We start from the raw sequence: 22,162 nt of genomic DNA on the forward strand, positions 1-22,162 counted from the left end.
ATTCCTCTTTGATGTCATCCAAGCATTTAATTAGTATGGTGTTCACAATATCTCCCAGAAACTCCTAAAGAAGTTAATGAAAACCTGACCTTACAACAATCCATGTGGTACCACATGGAATATTTCACCGTAATGTGATGTTTTAGCTCCTTGGGGCATGTCCACGCTTGGAAATTATTTTAAAGTAACTTATTTCAAAATAATAACTCCTGAAAATAACTATTTTGAAATAGCATGTCCACACTACAAGGAAGGCTTGAAATTAATCCAAGGCAGGCTCTCTTAATGTGGATGAGCTACCTCAACTTAGAGCCCCAGAAAGCACTGGGGAGTACTTACTTTGAATGACTCTGGGGAATAGTTATTTTGAAATAGTAGCAGTGGAGCATCCACGTTACTGCTCTTTCAAAATAACTATTTCAAAATAAGTGTTATTCGTTGTGGAAAGTAGGAGTTATTTTGAAATAACCAGCCCTTATTTTGAAAGGATGGACTCGGTAGTGTGCACACTCTACTTGTTATTTCAAAATAACTCCCTAGTATAGACTAGGGCTAAGGATCCTAACTACCTTTCAGCCAGCTTTCACTCCAACTGACAGTGGCATCTCCAAAGTAATTAGAAGAAAACTTTGTTTGCTCTACAAAAGCCAGGAGCCAAACCCTGACTGCCATACTCATATGAGTAGGCATTTTGAAACATACTGATGAAAAGCGCTGTGTAATAAGTAATATTATTGATTGAGCCACACTGTTTAATTTATATGTCCATTAACTGCTTAAAATTTCTTCTTTATATTTGTTTCATTATTTTAATTCTTTCTGTGAGTGTGTGCAAATGCACAACTGATTGAATTACAAACACTGCAATGGACTATTCAAGTAAATGATTTTCATTGACTGCTTTTTAAATTCTATTAAAGTATTTAATCAATATTATGTAACACATACATATTATGTTTAAAATTGTGTTTAATCTGTCAATGTTTCACAGTGTATATTTGACCTGTGGAACTCTTTGCTGCCAGATATTATTCTGATATCTTAAATAGTTATAAACTCTTCCCTCAAGAATTAGACATAGGGACAATTACATAATTCATGCTCACTTCAGAATTAAATATGGGCATATATCCTATCTAAAGTAATTAAGACATCCTAATTATCTATATGTGTCTAATCTTTTTAAAAAAAAAAATACTATTAAGACTTTTTGGCTTCAGGGTCATCTTGTGGCACCACTGATGTTATATTTGAGCCATTTGTAGAAGCCTTTTGCTGGCTCTTTGCATAAGGGTGATTTTCATTCAATGAGAGCCCATGATGAATACACAGAACAAAGCTATAGTTAAATGCATTGTTGGAGGAACACCCAATAGTTCTGAGTTGATTATGATAAGCTTTATTTGAAACTTTAAAAAAATCCAATCCTGGCCCACAGCCCCTTTGTTCCCATACAATCAACCACCTCTCAGAAGGCTCTAAATGAGCCCCTTTACCTAACAATTCCCAACTTAATTTCTCTACCATAGTCCGTTATCTTGGATTGTCACTGTTCTCCTTTATATCAATATCTTTGGAGGCTAGCAGTCCAGCGTTAGTAAGCAAAGTTTTGGGGAAATTCAGGGGCTTCAAGTGGGGAAAATCAAGGATAGCCTTGCAGTATATGTGAACACATGGGTATATATCATAATCTACATGGACAAGTGCAAAATCAACAATTGCATATGCATGTGTCAGACTGCATGTACAATTAGACATTGAACACGCAATAACTTTTTATGTATGCAAATTATTCATGTTCCTATTAATATTGTGGATGCAAAATGTTGTTCTTGTTTGTTCAAGAGAAGGGAAGTAGAAATGTGCACAGAAGGTGCTTTCCTTTGCACAAGACGTTTTGCTGCTACTAAACTTGGAAATGTTTAATCGCCTTCAGCTTAATGCATCATGTTTGTATGTGACACAGTTTTAAGGAGCCTACTTTTCAAGTGTATTTTGACCATAGTGTACAATAATATATAACAACATTATGCTAGAAAATATTATGGTTATAAAATGTCATCTTGAAATGAGAGAAGTAGGTTTCTTCCCTTGAGTGGGAATATTTCAAAATGGCATCTCTCACTTATATTTGACTGACTGCATTGCTCTCAGTATGCAAAAAACTATATTCACCTAAGTAACTAGAGTAAGCAACTGATGGTGAATTATTGACCAATTAAATTATTTTTTAGTTCACAAAATGTCCATGAGCAGCTTGTGGGAAAGAATAATTGTTGTGATTAATTCCTGAACTAGAGATTGTGAGGTGTGCATTTGATTGTTTAATATACAAAAATTCAGTCATATCATTACTTTTGGATTCCCCAAATGAATGAGTGTAATTCTGTTTTCTCGATGAAAAATACCTACCTTTGTAAATACAAAATTTGTTTCCTTTGATTATTATTTGACATTTGTTTAAAATGTACTGCTCCCATACTGTATTCACATTTGGTAGTATATTGAAGGAAAACAAATAAAAATGGGTGTTTTTACAATGCTACCTCCAAATTATCTAATTCTGCTAGATTTAAGAAGTCATAGTGATAAAATTTGTCAGTATAGCATCTTACTATTCCTATTCCCATTTTACGGTTGAAGCCTAAACAGAGGAAGGGGTAGAGTGGTATCCACAATAGGTGAGCTTAGACCCAGGTCTCCTGACTCTCTTCCCAAGGCCCTGGGGCCACTTGGCCATACTCACTCCTATTCTAAATTATACTAGTTTCTAAAAAGGTGCTAAGATTATTTGATTCCTAGAGTCATGGTGATTATTAAGCTTCAATAAATGTTTATAATATTGCTGTGCTACATTTACCAGATAGATCAGACAAAAGTTGGTAGTATCAATTGAATTTAATAAGGAAGGTATAGCTTTTGAAAGAACTTTGTTTAATGTTATGGGAAGGGGGTCTCCACAAGAATTTTCTTTTTAACAATGCTCCTGATGAAGCTGGAAACAATGCCTAAAAGTCTAGCCTACATCAGGAGGAGTCTTTGAAGTAGAGTTCTATCAAAACCGGCTGTTTGAAATAACTTCTTTGTTTAATATTCTCCCTAGTCATGCTACCTTCAGCGAGGAAACCAACTCATCAAGGGATTTTGTTCAATGCACTTGCTACTGGTGTGCGCACATTTTCTGGGTGAGTATGAGGGAACAGAGATTTGATTGCTACACATCACATTTACAACCATTTTAAGGTTGTTCACACTGCAATAGCAATTTAGAGTCACCTAAGTAAGTCTGGGTACTCTAATCACATAGCTTATTTAAAAATAAGTTGATATTTCGGCATCTTCCTTATTCTTTGTGCAATGAGGCTTACAGGAAGCCAGATTAAGATGGGCAAGCTGTTAAGATATGCAGAACGCTATTTTGAGATAATGGACGTTATACCGAAATAGCACTGCTGTGTGTATGTACTCTCTCAGCCCCATAGTACATTGCCAATAGTTAGTCAGACTTGACTCTCTTGTGGTCCACTCCTCCAGCACCCATCTACTTTTGCCACCTCCTCACTGGCTTATCAGTGGAGGACCTGGGGGAGTCAGAAGACTGAGAGAATCTGAAGTTGAGGTAGAAAGATCAGAGAATAAAAACACTTTTACTGGTAATAGACCACAGCTAACAACCAGTGTTTTTTGGAAATGCATTCAGTTGAACAGAATTTATGAGGTTTTCAGCATTAGTGCCATTGTGTACCTCCCAATAATAAAACCACTGACAAAGATCCAAATCCTAGAAAGTTGAGCCCCTCCTGAGAGACTGTGACTGTTCTAAGCTTCTACTAAAATCAATGGATATTGAGGACACTGAGCATTGCTCAAAAGAAGCTACATTCTATGTAGGATTAGCTTTAAGGGACTAGTCACAGTGTTAATTTCTTACCAGAAAGATAAAAGGGATTTAGTAATTTCTGATTCACTAAGTGCAGCTTATTTTGGCAGAGACTGATGATTCTGCCTGTGCTAATGAGTGGGATGTGATAGCATTCAGGATGACTGACACATTTTTGTTATTCGTACCATTTCTGGGGAAAGAATTTTCTTTCAGAGATGTGTTAAATTTATGTGTTCCTACAAAAGCCTCATTTTTTTTTCTGTTCTGTTCCTTAAGGTACTTGTAGATGATTAATCACTGATGTGTGGACTAGCGCGTGTTCATAAACACACACACTCTAGTCAGCATTCTACTTTCTTTTGAACTTCTGCCCTACTCCGTTCTTCAGGTCCAGGCTGTGTCATTTTCCCCCACATCATCTCTGCAGCTTACGCATTCCACGAGTCTATGGGTAGGTCTAGACTGCACGCCTTTTTCGACAGCAGCTTTGTTGACAGATACTGTCGACAAAGCCTCTGTCAAAAAAAGAGCATCTAGACTACAACCAATACTGTTGACAAAGCAAGCCACTTTTTCGAAAAAGAGTCTAGATGCTCTTTTTTGAAAAAGCACAGTTTGCATGCAATAGCGCCTTTCTTCAACAGAGTACTATCGAAAAAAGGTATATTTCTCAGAGAATGGCTTTTACCACTGTTGACAAAATTGCTGTGTTCTGTTGACAGACTGCAGCGGTAGTGTAGATGCAGGTATAGTATTGTTGACAAAAGCCCACTTTTGTTGACAAAACCCTGTAGTCTAGAGACACCCTAAATGTCTAGATGCTTATATGGCACCAACTGGTGCATGCCAAGAGTAAATTCATTTTTTGATTTTTGGTACTAATTGTTTACCATTAAATTTCTGTCATGAATAAAAATGCTAAGTGAAATCCCTTCACTCGGGCAATTGGGGTTCTGAGCACCTGCCAGCATGCCAACAAAATCTTGCATATGCCACTCTTGTTGTTCAAATGACTGGATTCCCTATAGGCATTTGCTTTCATCAGTAAGGCTGAGACAATTAATCTAATCCACCTGCTCCGAGGCAATACATTGTAAATGTAGTGCATTCTAAACCTTTCCCTCTATATAATATAGTTACCCAATCTGTAAAATAACAATGGCATAAAATATCTCACTCCAGCCCCCAGGAAATTTACAAAGAAAAAAAAAAGTGGAGATGTTCCAGTAGCCAAATTCCCACTATGAGAATTGTTCAAGCTGATTGACTTGGAATACAAAGAACTCATGGGTAGCTCTAGAGTCTCAAAATTAATTTAGAAGTGGACATAGAAATATCTACAAACTTTTAAAAACTAATTTCCCTAGCTTTGCTATTCACAGTGTCTTTTTAGTCCTTTTCATTGGCAAATTCTTTCATGGTGGGCAGGTTATAAGGTATTTTATTCTCTGTCCCTGATAGGCTGCCCCACCACGTAGGAAACCACTTTAATTTGACATTTGAAAGAAGAGACATTGTAGTTCAGCTTTGTAATCCATCTTGCAAGCCTGTTTTCTCCTATTAACACCTAGAGGCACCAGTTGAGATCAGAGTCCCAATGTGCCAGGCAAAGTGCAAAAACATAAGGACTGGAGCATGCTATCTATCTTTTACAAATGTCTGCCCATCTTTATGAAAAGAACATGTAAGTCACAATGGGCATGTCATTTAAAACACGAAAGAGCTCTACTTTAAAAAACAAACAGTTACTCCTTTAGGTGAAAAACTAAAGTAACTGATTAGGAGAAACAGGTCCTCATTGTTTCTCATTCCCACTTGTTTTTAAAGCAGTGTAATTCCAGTGATGTTAGAGTGAACTCCTGATTTACATCCATGTAAGGAAAAGGCAAATTCAATGCATGGATTGTTTTACTCTCCCGCTGGTTTGATAGGTACTAGTGTCTTTGGTCTGACAGACACCTAAATAGCTGCTGAATGAGAGGAAGATGCAGTCATGTCCCCTAACATAACCCGTATATGTAAATGGGCAGAAGAAACTGTTGTCATTAAACACAAATATAAAGAGCATTCTAGGTCGAAGAATTTAATTTGGTATGACAAACTAAAACAAAACACTGAATATAGTCTGTGTCAAAAGGCAAGAAGGATTTGCAATTAAGTATTCACCTCTATTATTAACCTCTCATTATTTTTGGCAAATCACAAGGGCTTTAACCTGATTTTTATATATATATAATTTTATATAATTTTGAGCTAAGGCAAAATTAGTATTTTTATCTGGGACCTTTCACCCAGATAAGTTAGCTCACATATGTTTGGGACTTACACCTAAATAGATGGTAGCAAGATAGAATGACTTTCCATGGTATGGGCACTTCCAAAAATACCCTCAAACTTAGCAGGTATATTGCTACTTAGAAAAACCCTAAATAACTGGTGGAGACCAGACCAAATAACCAGGTAGGACAAAAATAATAAATGTGATAGACAACCACAATAGGCCCATGGTAATGAATTGATGTATATAATAAGTTACGATCAATTATATGCTAACCTATTGGAAAAAGGCACGTCTCCATTAGTAAGGTGAGAAAATACAAACAAGGAGGAAAAGGAAACATCCCCTATTAAATATGCATCAAACATAACATACCAATGTCAGTGTAACATGATAAAAGTGGCATCCCAGTCTAGGGGTGGTAGGAGAGGGAGATGTAGTCTTGGGGAAGTGCCAAAATGATGGCCACTGGTGATGATAGGGAAGGTGAAGGCGATGATGGCTAGCTCCTTGGGTTGTTCTGGAAGAAATGGTGTGAATATATGGTATGGAAATATAGATGTACATTCCCTATTTATCTTGTGAAATTGGTGTATTTTTGACTGTGCTAAACTAATTAATAAACTATATTTGTAAATATGCGGGAATTCCTATAGTGTGAATGTTGCATCTGTGCTTGTCCGGATTCTCAACCATAAACTAATCAAATACTGGACCTAATCCTGGAGCAAAGAACCTGTCAACCCAGAAGGTGGTAACTGGAAATTCTTAAGCAATCCTAGATCAGGCAACATCACTTAGGGAGTGGGAGGAAAAAGCCTGGATTACTTTCATAATTTTCCTGTTTGATTGCTTTTTAGAAAAGGATTTATCTATGTGAAGCTAATGGATGGAGAGACCAGCAAAAGACTGAGAGAAGGCGTTTTAAAATTTGTTAGTTCATTGAAACTAGGTTTTTATAAAGAAAATTGGACAGGAACTCAGGAAATCTGTATACTATTTGCAGCTCTGTCACTGGCTTACTGTGAGACCTTGGGCAAATCACTTTGCCACCGTCCACATCCTCACCTATAAATTATACTAATACTAACATCCTTTTGTATCTATGGATGAAAAGTGTTGTCTAAGGGCTGAGTTGCATTATATGGAACTTATCACCTTATTCTGTGACTATATTATATATGTTAACAAAAACATCCTTCAATACCAGATATTATCATTTCAGATGAAGAACTGAATTATAGCATCTAATTCCCACCAGTCTGATCTAACTCCCACAATAAAAGTCATTCTTCAGTTAGTTGGTAATAGTTTCTAAATGCATTTTGATTTACAATCTTGCAAAAATATAAAAATTTGAAAGTTAGCAATGCATGAAATTATTCACTTTTGGGGAAAAAAGGACAATGTTTTAACTGGAAAAAAAATCAGCTCTATACAAAGATACAGAATCAGTAGGTTGTTTTCTAAGACAAACGGGTATAGAACAGGGGGAGAAAAGCAGGTGTTCACTGAGGCACTGTTATCCCACTACAACACCATGGTTTCTTTAGTGCAGCTCCCTTGTCACCTGATGCCTACTTGGGGGTCAGGGTACTGCCTCATGCCCCAGTTCGTTCCACCCAGGTCTCATTGGCTGGGGGTATCTTGTTAACCTATTCACATGTTCTTTGTGCATCTGGACTCACTAACTCCATGGCGGGGACTTGGCTGAGATGCCCTTTATATATGGAAAAAAGTCACTTGAGAATTTCCATCCTTTAGGACCTTATGTGGCCTTCTAGGTTAGCACCAGGATAGCTAATCTGGTGTGAAGGGAGACAGAGCATCTCTTTCTAAAAGACAGGAAAGCAATTAGTGAGGAAACTAAAGTCTGCTGGGAGAAAGCGTTATGTGGAATCAAGTGGGGTCTAATTAATGTCCTCAGTGGTTCATATAAATAATCAGAGTCTGTGCTTGAACTAAGCTCCTCCTTCTTTCTGCTGCTTCAGTGGTCATCCAAGTCCTATGCACGGGGAATTCCAGAGGGCGTGTAGTCACCTCTTACAATACTTATTCTAGTCTCCACTGCAATAGAAGCAGGGGCATGCCTGTAGGTGCTGTTGCTCTAACTCACCTTGGGAGCCAAATTAAATTTCAGCTTCCTCTAGGATTGGGGGGAGGGTGCTGAAAATTTCAGAAGGGAGCTCTGATGCAGCTGCAGACCAATTTTCCGGTTGTTTGGGTCTGTTTCTTGTCTACTCGGCTACTCAAACAATTGTTTTGTTTTTAAAAAGCATTCTTACTACAGACCAGTAGGGACCCCAGTACTCATGAAATAATGAAATGTATTCTTAAAGCAGAAACTTGACACCTGTGAAGATTTGGCAGGCTTTCTGGGAGTGTTTTTTGGAATCAACTTTTTTTTTTATGCCTCATTTACTGTTTGCTTTTTTATTATTTTTACCCTTACTGTACAGTTTCTGCAGTTTCTGTCTTGTTATACCCTGTTTCCATGTACTGTTGTCAGTTTTCTCCCTTTGACACATTTCTGTAAAGAAAGAGAGCATAAAAATGAATAGCTTCCTCAAAGCCATTAAAGTTGATCATCAGTCAGATAGTAGTAGGCTTCAACACTTTCTTTAAATTTGAAACATTAAAGTCCAGTTTTTCATCACCACCTCTCAACCCCAGTAGCTATCTTCCAGTCTCTATTTGAAAACAGTCTTTTTACTGCAGAAGGAAAAGTAATGTGCCTTTTAAAACTAAAAACAATTTAAGTTATTGTTCTGCAGCAACACAAAACTGGATAAGAGATCAGTCTTCAACAATTTTGGGATTTCAGTAGCATAATTCCAAAGAGTGTCCAGAATAAGTGCTGAATTATGTTCAAGTACTAGAAGTATGTGTGAGATATGGGAATCCAAAATCTGAAGAGAGAAAACATTTTAAAAACAATTTTGATGGGAAATAACCCACTGCCAACTATAAATGCTGATATTGAATGTGAAATACTCCATTGAAGGTAAATTACAGACTCCTGCAGGCAATTTCTTTTTTGAGACAAAGGCGGGTAGCCCATTCGTTTGTGTTAGTGATGACAGAAAAAACCACAGGCAAATTGTTTCCTACCAGATGTTCATTGGATGAAATTCTGACGCATTCACAATTAGATTTCTTTACTTAAAAAAAAAAAACACTCAAGCAATTTGATACAACATATTGTACATAACTATGAGCCAGTTGCCATTCTTCACCTGAGGTGGCATCTTTGTTTCTATAAAAAGCCCAGTTTCCTAACCACTCCCTATAAATCTAAAATAAGAGTATCTGCCTCAGAATTAATATAATGTGCACACTTAAAGTTAATTACACTTCCAGAGACAGTGAAGGCCACCCCCATATCTGGTTTTAGAGGAAGATGAGTTGCTATTGTAGTTAGTCTATTATAGGATTCCCATATGCTGGGTGAGTCCTCAAATAGCTCTTTAAATCGAGTTTCAGTCTCTTTGCACTGACACCAAGTAGTTTAACAGGGCCAAGAAGATGATCCCTTGCAGAGAAGCACTTGGGGGCTTTGTTTTGATTTTTCTCCTCAACTTCCATCGGTGTAATCTTTTGAGTGTTTTGTTTAATGATTTGTAGCTGACAGCAGATGCTCAGAAAACATGGTATGGACGGTATGATTTCCTGGACAGAGAGATTAGATCGGATTAGGGAGCAAAACAAATGGGTCTTGTGGAAGAAGTGTTTTGTGGAGGATGACTATGAGAAGATAGGGTATTTCTACACTACAAAGTTAATTCGAACCAACGGACGTTAGTTCGAATTAACTTTGATAGGCGCTACACTAGCGCTCTGCTAGTTTGAACTTAATTCAAACTAGCGGAGCGCTTAGTTCGAACTAGGTAAACCTCATTGTACGAGGACTAAGCCTAGTTTGAACTTACTAGTTCGAATTAAGAGGTGTGTAGCCCCTTAATTCGAACTAGTGGGAGGCTAGCCCTCCCCAGCTTTCCCTGGTGGCCACTCTGGCCAACACCAGGGAAACTCGTCTGCCCCCCTCCCGGCCCTGGCTCCCTTAAAGGGGCACAGGCTGGCTACAATGCCCGTGCCAGGTGCAAGCCTGCCAGCACCCAGCTAGCAGACCCTGCACCTGGCACGGCTTGAGCCAGCCACCCGATGCCCCCCAGCCCTCCCCCTCTTCCTGGGACCAGGCTGGCGGCTCCCGGGAGCTTGCCCAGGACCGCAAGAGGCGGGCACCCGCCTGGTCTAGTGCCGACATCATAGACCTCGTCCATGACCTCCGCATTAGGCACAGGAAAGTGGCCGTCTAGGGCAGGATAGCTGCCAGCCTGGCCACCCAGGAGCAGGTGTGCATGAAAATCAAGGAGGTCCACTGAGACCCCCGACCCTGAGCCCTGAGCTTACAATGGCCGTACTGGGTCAGACCAAAGGTCCATCTAGCCCAGTAGCCTGTCTGTCGACAGCGGCCAACCCTAGGGACCCTGGAGGGGATGGACCGAAGACAGTGACCAAGCCATTTGTCTTGTGCCATCCCTCTCCAGCATTCCACAAATTTTGGGCAGGGACACCAATCCTACCCCCTGGCTAATACCACTCCATGGACCCAACCTCCATGACTTTATCTCACTTCTCTTTAAACTCTGTTCTAGTTCTAGCCTTCACAGCCTCCTGCAGTAAGGAGTTCCACAGGTTGACTCTTTGCTTTGTGAAGAACAACTTTCTGTTACTAGTTTGAAGCCTGCTACCCATTCCTTTCCTTTGGTGTCCTCTAGTCCTTCTTTATGGGAACTAATGAAGAACTTTTCTGTATGCACCCTCTCCACCACACTCATGCTTTTATAGACCTCTATCCTATCCCCCCTCAGTCTCCTCTTTTCTAAACTGAAATGTTCCAGTCTCTTTAGCCTCTCTTCATATCAGACCTGTTCCAAACCTCTGATCATTTTAGTTGCCCTCCCCTCTCCCACCCTCTGTCTTCCCCTCTCCCACCTCCTTTTCCCAGTCTCCCTGAGTTTTGTTCAATAAAGAGAGATTCTATTTTTGACCACACGTTTTCTTTATTCTGTACATCAGGAAGGGGGGCTAGGGAAGGGTAAGTGGAAAGAGATGAGGGAGGAATGGGGTACGAGCCCCTGATGGGGAGGACTGCGGTGGGTCTGCGGGCTCCTCGGGGTGGAAGCTCTCCTGCAGCCCCCCGATTGACCCTCCCGGATGGCAGCCTGCGTCAAGTGCAGCCGGGCTGATGGCCGAGTGCTGTGATGTGCCGAGTGTGGGCATTCAGGGCACTCCAAGCCAGGACTGCTTTGCAAGTGGGGAACCCCTGAGAACTGTCTGTCCAGGGTCCCTTTAAGCACAGCCCTCGGCTAGCCTGAGACAGCAGCTCCACGCTGTAAGTTCTTCTCTGATGCCCTACCGGCACTGCTTCTGGCCATCCTTAACCTCGGTTCAGGGTCCACTCAATGTGCACATGCTAATTCGAATTAGCAAAGCGCTAATTCGAACTAGTTTTTAGGTCTAGATGCACTAGTTCGAATTAGCTTAGTTCGAATTAACTAAGTTAGTTTGAATTAGCGCTGTAGTGTAGACATACCCTGAGAGATCTCACACTAATATTTCCATCCCTTGCCTTCTGTCCTTTGTTGTTCCACAAGTTACATCTTATATTGTTTCAATGTGCTATATCAGTCTATTAAAACAAACCTCTGTCTCATCCCCAAATTGCAATATGGAGCGTTCCAACAGGGAAGAAGTAACAGTTGGGGCATTTGGTTTCCCTAGAATTTTCCTAGAAAGAAAATAAGTAGTCAGGTATCTCATTCCTCTCTAAGAAAGAGACAGCTGGAGGTTGCAGGCTCTCTGTCTTTCTCTCTTTGCCCTTGCCTCACTATGAGGAATTGAAATATTAATTACACTAGTATTATAACAGTATTTTCCTTGACTGTAGTATAGTTAATCCTGATTCAGGTTGGGGTAAGTGACATCAGAATCAGGCTCTAAATATAGAAAACCATGTTGATAATTGCCACTTTCCATTAATTCTCATGTCAGGGGGAAGAATTGTTAAATTTCATACAGTTTGAGCTATTTACAAGGGTGATAACTTATTCACAAACAGAGTTCTTTTGCCACAATACCATTCTTGTTCATTGTAGATGGTATTCTTTTTCATTGGTTTCCTTGGGATGGTAATTGAAAGATGATGTGTCTCTCTTTTCAAAGAGAGCAAAGTGAACCCTACACACTTGACATTTGAGTATTTATAGATGTACCTAGCATTGCTCGGATCCTTAATTCAATTAATCTTGGGGTTTTTTTTGGAAATTAAATAGTGGGGCTGGACATGAGAGGTTCAATATGTAGATTGCTCTGGAGAGAGAGGACAACCCTAGCCCTTTCTCACTGCAGCAGTTTTTGACCAGGTGAGAAGCACCTCTCCATAGATGCTGCACTTCTAGCAGGCACAGTCAAGGGAAGGGTTCATATCCCCCAGCTGGAGCAGGTCCACATGCATCTGCCCCCAGTGCTTTCCAGCCAGAGTGAGGAATGCAGCAAACTATGCACATTCCTCTGGGGAAACAGCCAGCATTGTTCCCATATGAATGTGGGGGAGCTTCAGCCCCCTCACCCTGCCTAAAGGGTGCCTGGAGGGTGGGAGGCTCGGGGCTGGGGCAGTTCTGGAAAGGTGGGAGGGAGCACACCCATAGCCAGCCTCTTTTACCTGCCTGGTGATCTTTTCTGTAGGGTTTCATGAAAAGCAATCCCAGTCTGGACACATCCCTTTTTCCAGGAACAACCAAACTCTTATCTTGGTTTAAGTTGTGACTAGAGAAATAATCTTATGAAGCTGTATATTGAATTGTTATGAAGGTGCATACTGAATTTGGTAGTCCTAGTTCTTCCTGTTTAGGAGGAGTTCTTGAAGAAACCGACAGACTCACACACAGATAGACAAACTCAAATTTATAATAGGTAAATATATAAAAATATATTGTGATGGGTTTCCTGGATGTGCCCCGTGGGACTGGGATGCCACTAAGCCCTCTGACCCAGTAGCCTGGGCTCCCTCTTACACTGTAATGCTATGACAAGCTTCGTATCCATCCCCAGTCCTACACTTCTACCTGCATTCACACAGGTGAGGACACACCCAATTACAGTTACACACAGACCTTCTGAGTCACCACTGCATGAACCAACACTGAAAAGGGTATAATCAAGGTAATTCTCAGCTCTGCAAACCTGTGCCCCTTCTTGATCATAAACCCAAAATTCCCATATTGCATTGCACAGGGAATTGTATAGTGTAAGCATATACCATGTCTGTTCTCCCTCTCTTCTCCACAATGTGAAGAGGAATATGCAGTGGACTTTGTCCCTGCAGCTATGATTTTCCATACGCGTCACTCCAAACTCACTAGTTTAGATAAAGCAAAACAAATGTATTAACTACAAAAGAGAGTTTAAGTGATTATAAGTGATAGCAACAGATCATATCAGATTATATATAAATATACACAAACTAAGCCCAAGATACTAGAATGATAGGGTATGAATTAGCAAATTCACATCCTGGCTGATGAAACAAGCAGGCTGCAGATTCTTAAGGGGCAAACTGAAATGACTTTTTAGCTTGGAATTTCCAGGTCTTTCACACACAGTCCAGAAAGGCCTTTAGCCTGGATCTAGCACTTTCCCCAATTCAGTCTTTGTTCCTTTCATGTTGCCAGGAGTCTTCTTGTGTGGGGAGTGAAGAACAACAGATGATATCACTCCCTGCCTTATATAGCTTTAGCATATGGAGGGAAATCTTCATTTCAAACCCTGGTTTGCAGACCGGTGTGTGGAATAATACTGACATTCCCAAAATGGAGTCCAGAATCATGTGGGTTGGTCACATGTCTTTGTAGAGTCATAGCAGTCATCACTTTCAGGCTGTCTAGAGTGTTTTCATGAAGGCTCATCAGGTGGGAGCAGGCCTACTCTTTTCCCTCATGGCTCATTGCCTTGAATAAGTCCTTGCCAACCAGAAGGTGTTACTTGTCTACTGGGTGTTACTCACATGTAACTGCATTTGAAGTACAAATACATAGTCAGTGTTTATAACTTGAGATACAACATGATACATGCATACTCATGAGATAATCATATTCAGCAAATTGCAACTTTTCCAATGACACCTTGAACAACCCATCTTGCATAAAATACATCAGAATTACACTATGACAGTATCCTAATAACATCACTATGAAGAATACGGGGTGAATTGTCATATATATTTATACAATATATATATTTATGCTTACTATGTTATGAAGTCTGTAAAGAATGTTTCAGCTCTCTGGCATGAGAGAATAAACTGTGTGACATTCCCAGCTATTTGGAAAATAAGTCTTAAGCATGAAGAAATGATTCCAATGTAGGAGAAATCATAATATAAATATATGGCGTGAAATGCTTTATCTGTTGCATTATCCTTTGCAGATACTCACTTCTAATTTCTAGATTGCATAGAAAGCTCCTGAACATATCCTTTGGCTCAGCTCGGTGACCTACTTTTGTGGCTGTGCTTTTCAGTACTTATATGGTTATGGGAACTATTATGGCCTTCTCTTTTTTCCTGTCAGCATTTCCAAAATGTCAAAACGGAGCTGCTGTGCATGGTCTCATTAGCCACAAAAGTGGGGCACAATAGATATTTCATTTATTTTATTTTTTAAAGTAGCGTATATTTTACCTTTTAAAAAACTCTTAATCACTATGTTCAAGCGAGATTTAATAAAACAACATTAATAATAATGAACTGGGTATTGAATGAATGCTTTAAGAACATTCCTTCTTTTCTAAAATTATTTGCAGGGAACTACTCTTCTTTACAAAAGAGGTTGCTTGCTCTTGATTTCATATGTATAGTAAAATAAAAAAAAATTGTATGTATCTGTAATATGCACCCTACATCTTCTATAGTCAAGGGCTGTGTCTAGACTGCATCCCTTTTCCATAAAAGGGATGCAAATTAGACACATCGCAATTGCAAATGAAGCGGGGATTTAAATCCCCCCTGATTCATTTGCATAAACATGGCTGCCGCTTTTTTCTGGCTCGGAGCTTTGCCAGAAAAAAGTGCCACTCTAGACGTGGATCTTTCGGAAAATAAAGCCTTTTCCAAAAGATCCCTTATTTTAAGAGCAATAAGGGATCTTTCGGAAAAGGCTTTATTTTCCGAAAGATCTGCGTCTAGACTGGGGCTTTTTTCCAGCAAAGCGCTGAGCCGGAAAAAAGTGGCAGCCATGTTTATGTAAATGAAGCGGGGGGGATTTAAATCCCCGCTTCATTTGCAATTGCGATGTGTCTAATTTGCATCCCTTTTACGGAAAAGAGATGCAGTCTAGACACAGGCAAGGGGTTTGCACCCACACCATTAAGGGACAAGCAAGAGTTTTACATTTATATATCTCCAGAAATAGGTACTTGTATATTTAGGCCCCCTTTCTGGAAAGCACTTAAACACATAGTTAAATGCTTTGCTGAAATTTTAAGAACCTGATTCAGCAATCTCTTTTTGTAAAGAATAGCAGCTTAAGGCAAATAACATTAAAAAGAATATGCTTAAAGCATTCAGCACTCAGCACATGAGGTGGAGAGAGGGGGACATATGCACATACATCCCGAACTGTTATTCTTTACAAAAAAGAAGCTGGCTTTGTATTTTACAGATATAGACATCTTTATATAAAATAAACCTCTAGCCTTCAGGGGCTTGATCCTACATCTTTAACTCAGCAACTATCTTGCCATTGAGTTCAGTGAGCACAATAGTGGGCCCATATGTGTCCCTAGAAGTCAATGGTAGAATTCCCACTAACATCAGTTGTGTAGAATCAGGCAATGGCATTTTTAATAAAATCTTAAAAATACATGCTTCAAATACATATTGGAAAAAAGTAATGCACCACTAATCCTGCCCACCTTGTGACATTCAATCTCTTTTTTACATTATCAAGTGAAAATGGGATGAGGAGTGTTTGCAGATACAGGATCTCAGTCAGGGAATTCAAACAGTTATTTGGGGAATGCATGCCCAGAGGAAAATTTGCTTTTCTCCTAGTCTGATTTCCCGTGTTGTGCAGCTAGGGTTGCCAACCTTCCTAGTTTCGCCAGGAGTCTCCTATAGCCAGACTGAAACCATACTGGGAGATAAGCTGCTAAAAATCCAGTACAGGCAGTCCCCAAGTTATGCGGATCTGACTTATGTCGGATCTGCACTTCCGAACGGGGCTTTTCTCGCCCCAGAAATTTGCGGGCGGCGGGACCACCCAGACGTGCAGTGGTCCCGCCACCGCGTCCTCCGGGGCAAGAAAAGCTGCTCCGGGTGTCCCTGGTCTGCTGGGGGGGTTCCCAGCAGACCAGGGACACCCCAAGCAAAGCCTTGGAGGCGGCGGGGTCCCGCACCTCCAAGGCTTTGCTCCGGAGCAAAGCCTTGGAGGTGCAGGACCCCGCCGCCTCCGCGGCTTTGTTCCGGATCTCCCTCGTCTGCTGGGGGGGGGGGGGGCGGCTAGTGCGCCCGCCCCCTCCCAGCAGACCAGGCTTATGTTGTGGACGCCTGGGGTAGAGCAGCTGGGGTGCTGCCGGGTTGGTCCCGGCAGCGCCCCAGCTGTTCTGTCCCAGGCTCCAGATTCAGCCACTGTTGAAACTGATCAGTGGCTGATTCCAGGAAGCTGGGGCCGGAGCAACTCTGCCTTGGGCTTCCTGTAGTCAGCCCCTGGTCAGTTTCAGCAGCAGCGGCTGAATCTGGAGCCAGTTCTGAGTTACATACAAATTCAACTTAAGAACAAACCTATAGTCCCTATCCTGTATGTAACCCGGGGACTGCCTGTAGTGCAGTGGAACTAAAACAAGTTTCCTGTATACCAAGGCCCTGCACCACTCCTGGGATTGGTTGACACATCACTGCCTATGGCACCTAGGTTGGTGGAGAACAGGGGACTCCACACACTGCTCAAATATTCCAAGTGATCATTCCACAGCTCCCTGCACCCTGCTCCTCTGTCTAGGAATGGTAGGGGCATGTTGTTTGCTTCCAGGAGCCGTATGGGGCCAGTAAAGGCAGAAAGCCTACCTTACTGTGCCACCAACCAGAGATTCAGAGCTGCCAAAGATAAGTGCTGTCTGGTTGGAGCCCAACCCTGACTTCCAGCCCTGAGCCTTCTACTGAAAGCAGCACCTTTCTCATGAACCCAAATCCCTGCCCCAGCCCTGAGTCCTTTCCCACAGCCCTCAGCCCCTGTCCCTACTGCACCCCATAACACAGTCTTAGTTCTGAAAATGAGTGAGGGTGCAGGGGAGAGAGCCATGATGGCAGGGGGCATGGAGTGAGTAGGCAGGGATGTGACCTCGGAGAATAAGCAGAGTGGTGGGGCCTCAAGGAAGGAGCATCGCAGGAGTCTGGGCATTGATATTTGGGCTTAGTTAGCAACCCTATCTGCAGTAATACCCACGAAGGCTCTTTGATGAGAAACTTGTATCTTGTTTCACTGACCTATTTGTAGAGTACTCCTCGTGGTAAAGTCTCCCTATTTCACTCCAGAATCCTCCATCACTAGCTCCTCTTATTGTGTAACAAACAGATATTTTGCTCTATCCAATGAGCTCTGAGCATTTATTGTGAGAAGGAGGCTGTTGGAAGTGTTATTCTTCCCCTTGGGCCACATAAACTGGTCTTCTTTTTTCCAAAAAGAGAGAAAGGAAACTGATCCTTCAGTCTTGAATCAGCTGTTGAGATTAAATGTTTTTTCCTTCTCATAAAGCTGCAGGGCTCTGCCTACACTGGCAAGTGATTTTGTGGAAAAGCGTCCTGCCAATCTAGACACGCTTTTCCAAAAATGCTTTTAATGGAAAACTTTTCCGTTAAAAACATTTCCGGAAAATCATGCCAGTGTAGATGTAGCCCTGGTGTATTTGCAAGGCCTTATGGTATGCCATGGTTGTCATTTACTCTTCACCGGAAAGGAGAGCAGGAGAACTGGTTATAGAAAGGAGCAGAAAGTGTTAGCGATTTTAACAGTAATGTCCCTCTTCTCCTACAGGAGCTCTCAAAAGGCACAAGTTGGACAAAAGAAGAGAATCAGGATGTGCTGTTGGCATGTGCCCCACTCCTTCATACATAGACATATATCTTTTTAGGGGGTTAAAGATGGATTACAGGGATAGAATACAAACATATAATGGAAGCTCCTCCAAATTCAAGATTATTTATATATGTAATAGGAAGTCTCAATGTAGAAAAAGTGTGAAAACTGCTGGCTGAAGTGATATGAAAACTAATCATAGCCTATTCTTCATAAGATCAGTAGAACAGATGGTAACTCTGTATATTCTATAGTCTGTAAGGGTATGTCTACACTACTCCCCAAGTTCGAACTAGGGGGGGTAATGTAGTCATACGGAGTTGCAAATGAAGCCCAGGATTTGAATTTCCCGGGCTTCATTTGCATAAAGCCGGCCGGCGCCATTTTTAAATGCCGGCTAGGTCGGACCCCATGCCGCGTGTAGCCGCGCGGCACGGGGTCCGACCTAGCCGGCATTTAAAAATGGCGCCGGCCGGCTTTATGCAAATGAAGCCCGGGAAATTCAAATCCCGGGCTTCATTTGCAACTCCGTATGACTACATTACCCCCCCTAGTTCGAACTAGGGGGGTAGTGTAGACATACTCTGAGTTGCTGAAGCCATAGCACCATTCACCTCAAGCTGGAAATTTATTTCTCTCCCCCACTATCTGACCTTCTCAGAAGACCCTCTTCATAGTCTAAGTCTACACTGCAATGCTATTTCAGGATACCGGAGTAACCTGAAATAGCTACCCCATGTCTTCACAGCAAGCCCATTATTTTGGAATATAATGGGCTTGCTATTCTGACATTCTTGTAAACCTCTTTCCATGAGGTTTAAGGGTGGTTTTGGAATAGCGGGTTATTTCAAAATTTAGTTTTGTGTAGTTAGCGCCCAATTATGATATAAGCTAAGATACGCAATTTGCATAGCTCAAATTGAGAATCTTATTTCGAGCTATGGTGCAGTATAGGCACACCCTTCCTTAGAAAACAGAGGCACATATTTAAATCAGAGAATGATCTCCGTTGCCCACCTCAAACTCACAGATATCTTTGACAAAATCATTAGACGTGAGGTAAATGGTATTAACACAGATACAAACATATTCCTGTCTCCTTTTGGATAGACTGAAGACAGGTTTTTTTTAAACTCTTTCATGAGTGCAACAGATCTATAATTAAGGACCTCCATTTTAAGAAGGACCTAGTAACTCTTGGTGCCTCAAATTTTGGGGCCTTTCCTTAGCCCTTTAAAAGGGGCCTTATCTTCAGAAACTACTGATTGCCTTCCATCTGGAAACAGAAAAGGATCTGGTAAACTGAAACTAATTCATTACATAATTTTAAGAAAGTATAAGCACACACCACATTCTAATGACAAAATATCCTAAATCTGTTTAAAATTAATGTGTGTATATTTCAAAGATAGAGCTCTCTGATTTATTCTTACTGTTCAATTTGTGTCCAAAATCCAGATAGTAAGCTTCAAGAAAATAACCCATGCTGAACTCTCCCCCCCCCCCCCCAAAAAAAAAAAACCCACCAACTTTAACCTTTTTAGCACTGTCTGAGCTGGAACATAAAGCAGCAATAAAATGCAACAAATTATAACAGTATAAACAATTACTAACTTTTTACTACCTGGTGAGTCTCTGGGTTTTTTTATGGTACTGAAAGTGTTTGGGTCTTGTGTTTGATATTAGTAATATATGTAGCTTTCATAAGCTTTTATCAAAATCACCTTCAGAATTACTACTCAGCTTGTCTAAATAGAAGTTTGTACATAGGGATACCACAGAATGGAAATAATTTGAAGGATATTTGTTTTCCTATATTTTTCTTTTAACATAGTGATAAAAGTGAGAATAAACCATTTAGAATTTGTAACACATTTTTTTCGAACATGTTTGTAAAGAATAAAACTATTATTTCAGTCTTTAATATTTGCATTTTAATTGCACCGAGAGCCCTCAGTCAGGTAGTGGGGCCTGATTGTATCATTTGTAATGGGTAACATTTTCAAAAGCAACTAAGAAATTTAAAGTCAATGAGACAGATTCCTACGAACGACAGTAGTTCTTCAGCTCCTAAGTAATTTAGAACAAAATACAGGACTATGTAGCACTTTAAAGACTAACAAGATGGTTTATTAGACTATGAGCTTTCATGGGCCAGACCCACTTCCTCAGATCAAATAGTGGAAGAAAATAGTCACAACCATATATACCAAAGGATACAATTAAAAAAATGAACACATATGAAAAGGACAAATCACATTTCAGAACAGGAGGGGGATGCGGCAGCGGGGGGGGGGGGGGGGGGGAGAAGGTAAATGTCTGTGAGCTAATGGTATTAGAGGTGATAATTGGGGAAGCTATCTTTGTAATGGGTAAGACAGCTAGAGTAGTAATTTAGATACTTTTGAAAATGGGAATTAGGAGTCTATGGGAATGAGTAAAATTTGGAAAGCATCCATCCATCCATCCATCCATCCATCCATCCATCCATCCAATAAAGCATTTTTGACACCAAAAGCTTCCTACTATTATACTTCCTGCTAGTTAATTTCTCTTCTACATGTTGGAAGAGTAGTTGCTAAGTCACTATTCCATTCCTGTATGTCTATCTTTCTCAGCACGGAAAACACATGTATCTGGTTTCCTTCCACTGGTCACCTATTGCAATGGAGCTTTGACAATATAAAATATGTTGTCTCAGGTGGGCAGTGGAGGGTGGGAGGGCAATGAAAGCAGTTGCCCCAGGGCTTGGTGATTCAAATTGGCCCAGGGCTCCTTCTGTGATGGCAGTGGTGGTGACCAGAGGCCTGGGCCCTTTGAATCTCCACTGGAGCAAGGCTCTGCACACTCCAAGCAGATCTGAGGGCTGAGGACACGGGACTGCATTGTGGTCTGGGTAATGCTGAGAGCTGGCTGTCCCTGGCCCTGCCTCTTCTGCCAGAGGTCCTGCACCTTCCAGGAGCATGGAGCCAAACCCTCCCCCACACACTCTTCTGGGGGCCCACAGAAGCTGTTGAACCCCCTGTGTTTTCCACAGCCTTTGCCAGAAATTCAACTGCAGATCTGAACAGCAGATCAAAAACCCAACCAGCCTCCATTGTAATAGCTATTGATATCGTTACAAGTAACTTCATCTCACACATTATATATGAGGCAGTGCTAATAGTGTTTACTCACACACTCCTCTATAGACTGTGTATACATATTTAAGAAATTCTCTTACATAGATGCTAGAGTTGGGTGCTAAGTCTCCAATCACCACAATTGCTGTGATTGGTACTGTCTGAAAATGGTTTATACCTAGGAATTTACACAGAATGCAGAAACTCATACCGTTTCATATTACCTCTGGAATGGCATTGACTGATTTGGAAGATCTTCAGTGATACACAGCACTACTGCTATGAGAGATAGCTCTGCTATTGGGTATGCTTTACTAAATGTTACTTTGGAAATATATAGTTGTTAACCAACTGTATTGTACTAACTCTTTATATGCTTTCTGTTTGCTAAACTAGAACAGAAAGGTAGTCATGTTAGTCTAAGGTGCTATAGGATTACTTGTTTTTAACTAGTACAGTAGAGTATCTACTATAAATTTGAGAGTGTGAGTCTGTTCAAGAATTGCTCTTAAGCAGTAAGAGCTAGGACCACTAAATTTGATATGCAGTTCCCCTGATCATAACTTGAAGCAAGGTAAGAGTTGGTTGTTCTAGGACAATGGGATGTGCCTGGAATGTGATTGTTTCTTATAAAATGGGAAGTGGGGGTCTGCTAGCATTATACTATGTGTAATGACCATAGGAGGTAGCAAAGGGTCAGAGATGGGGACTGGAACAGCCACAATCCCATTGGGGTGGAGAAAGAGAT

This window comes from Pelodiscus sinensis, chromosome 6 (assembly GCF_052426305.1).
Source record: "Pelodiscus sinensis isolate ZL-2025 chromosome 6, ASM5242630v1, whole genome shotgun sequence".
Classification (NCBI taxonomy): domain Eukaryota; kingdom Metazoa; phylum Chordata; order Testudines; family Trionychidae; genus Pelodiscus; species Pelodiscus sinensis.